Source organism: Prinia subflava, unplaced genomic scaffold (assembly GCF_021018805.1).
Source record: "Prinia subflava isolate CZ2003 ecotype Zambia unplaced genomic scaffold, Cam_Psub_1.2 scaffold_63_NEW, whole genome shotgun sequence".
Lineage (NCBI taxonomy): Eukaryota > Metazoa > Chordata > Aves > Passeriformes > Cisticolidae > Prinia > Prinia subflava.
The window spans coordinates 263,830-266,681 of record NW_026961070.1 but is presented as its reverse complement, the minus strand read 5'-3'; positions in this window follow the sequence as shown (position 1 = coordinate 266,681).

Below are 2,852 nucleotides of genomic sequence, written 5' to 3'. Positions count from 1 at the left end.
GGTGTGTCCCTGGCGTGTCCCTGGCGTGTCCCAGGCATGTCCCGTGTCACCCGTGGGGCTGCACCTGTCCCCAGGTGTCCCCTGTCCTCGCGTCACCCTGGGTGTCCCCGTGTCACCCCGTGTGTCACCCTGTGTGTCACCCCATGTGTGGGTGCCCCGGTGTCCCGGTGTCACCCTGTGTGTCCTCATGTGCCCCTGGGTGTCCCCGTGTCCCCCCGTGTCCCTGTGTCCCCACGTCTGTCCCTCTCTCCCTGCCTGTCCCTGTGTGTCCCCAGGTGCCCTCTCCGTGTCACCACGTGTGTTTGTGTCCCCCTGTCACCCGTGTCCTCCCTGCCTGTCCCTCAGTGTCCCCAGTGTCCTGTCCTCACCCTGTGTCCCCCCTGTGTCCCCCTGTGTCCTCCCCGCCTGTCCCCTGGGGTCCCCAGTGTCCTGTCCCACTTTGTCCCCCCATGTCCCCCTCCTGTGTCCCTCATGTCCTGTGTCTGTGCCCCCCCAATGTCCCCCCATGTCTCCCCTTTGTCCCCAATGTCCCCTGTGTCCCCCCATTGTCCTGTTTCTTGTGTCCCCTGTGTCCCCCCCGTGTCCCCCAATGTCCCCTGTGTCCCCCCATTGTCCTGTTTCTTGTGTCCCCTGTGTCCCCCCCGTGTCCCCCCTCCCCCCGTGTCCCCCAATGTCCCGTTTCCTGTGTCCCCCCCAATGTCCCCCCGTGTCCCCCATGTCCTGTGACCCCCATGTCCCCCCCAATGTCCACCCCGTGTCCCCTCATGTCCCCCCCATGTCCTGTGTCCTCCCCGCGTCCCCCCCCGTCCCTTTTCCTGTGTTCCCCAATGTCCCCCCGTGTCCCCCCATGTCCCCCCGTGTCCCCCCGTGTCCCCCCTCCCCCCGCCGGATTCCCCCTCCCCCCGCGCCGTCACGGGCATCCGGCTGACGTCACCGTGGAAGGGGGGGAGGGGCGGGGAGGGGACACCCACGCGGGTCCGGGTGACTCACGCGGTGTCACCACGCGGTGTCACCACGCGGTGACGGGGACACGGCGCCGGCACACGCGGCACGGCGGCACCCGGGGCACGCGGGACGGTGAGGGACACGCGGGACAGGGATGGGGACAGGGACAGGCTGGGGACAGGCAGGGATGGGGACAGGGCCAGGACAGGGACATGCAGGGACAGGGACAGGGATACGAGTGGCGTGGGGGGGGTGCCCCGGCGATTGTGTGTGACCACGGGTGACACGTGTGTGACTGGGGGGTCACACGGGTGTGACCGTGGGTCGGACCATGGGTCACTCTGGCTGTGGGTCAGGCTGGTTGTTGGTCACTCTGGTTGTTGGTCACTCTGGTTGTTGGTCACTGGTGGCTGTGGGTCACTGGCTGTGGGTCACTCTGGTTATTGGTCACTTTGGTTGTTGGTCACTCTGGCCGTGGGTCACTCTGGCTGTGGGTCAGTTTGGTTGTTGGTCCCTCTGGTTGTTGGTCCCTCTGGTTGTTGGTCACTGGTGGCTGTGGGTCACTGGTGGCTGTGGGTCACTGGCTGTGGGTCACTCTGGTTATTGGTCACTGTGGTGGCCGTGGGTCACTCTGGTTGTTGGTCACTCTGGCTGTGGGTCAGGTTGGTAGTTGGTCAGTTTGGTTGTTGGTCACTCGTGGTTCTGGGTCACTGGTTGTGGGTCAGGCTGGTTGTTGGTCACTCTGGCTGTGGGTCACTGGCCGTGGGTCACTCTGCCTGTGGGTCATGCTGGCTGTGGACACTGGTTGTTGGTCACTCTGCCTGTTGGTCACTCTGCCTGTTGGTCACTGCCTGTTGGTCACTGGTTGTTGGTCACTCTGGCTGTGGGTCACTGGCCGTGGGTCACTCTGGCCATGGGTCACTGGCTGTGTGTCACTGGTGGCCGTGGGTCACTCTGTTGGTCACTCTGGCTGTGGGTGAGGCTGGTTATTGGTCACTGTGGTGGCCGTGGGTCACTCTGGCCGTGGGTCACTCTGGCTGTGGGTCACTCTGGTTGTTGGTCAGTTTGGTTGTTGGTCACTCGTGGTCCTGGGTCACTGGCCATGGGTCACTGGCCATGGGTCACTCTGCCTGTTGGTCACTCTGCCTGTCGGTCACTGTCCTGTTGGTCACTCTGGCCATTGGTCACTCTCCCTGTTGGTCACTCGCGTGTCCCCCGCCTGTGTCACGTGCTGGCGCGTGGGGGGGGTGGCTCGGTGGCACCACGTGTCCCTCGCGTGTCACCCCGGGGGTGTCCCGGGGGTCCGGTCACGTGTCCGGAGTGTCCCCCCCGTGTCCCCCCCCGTGTCCGGAGTGTCCCCCCGTGTCCCCCCCGTGTCCGGAGTGTCCCCCCCGTGTCCGGAGTGTCCCCCCCCGTGTCCCCCCCTGTGTCCCCCCCCGTGTCTCACGTGTCCCCCCCGTGTCCGGCCGTGTCCCCCCCCGTGTCCCCCCCGTGTCCGGAGTGTCCCCCCCGTGTCCCCGCCGTGTCCCCCCCCGTGTCCCCCCCGGTGTCCCCCCCGTGTCTCACGTGTCCCCCCCCGTGTCCCCGCCGTGTCCCCCCCGTGTCCCCCCATTGTCGCCGTCCCCTTCCCGCTCCCCGTGGGCGTCGCGGAGTCCCCTTGGCCACGCCCCCAGCCCGTGACGTCACGGGAAGGCCCCGACATTCTCCCCCTAGGGGCGCCGTGACGTCACAGCTGCGGGGGTGGGGGAAGGCCCCGCCCCACAAGTGCCTCCCAAATGTCCCCAAATGTCCCCAAATGTCCCCAAATTGTCCCAAATCCCCCCCAGCGCCTCTCCCCATTCAGCCCCACGGGGGGGCGTGGCCCCGCCTCGCCCCGCCCTCCCCTCTCCTCATTGGCCAGCACCAGC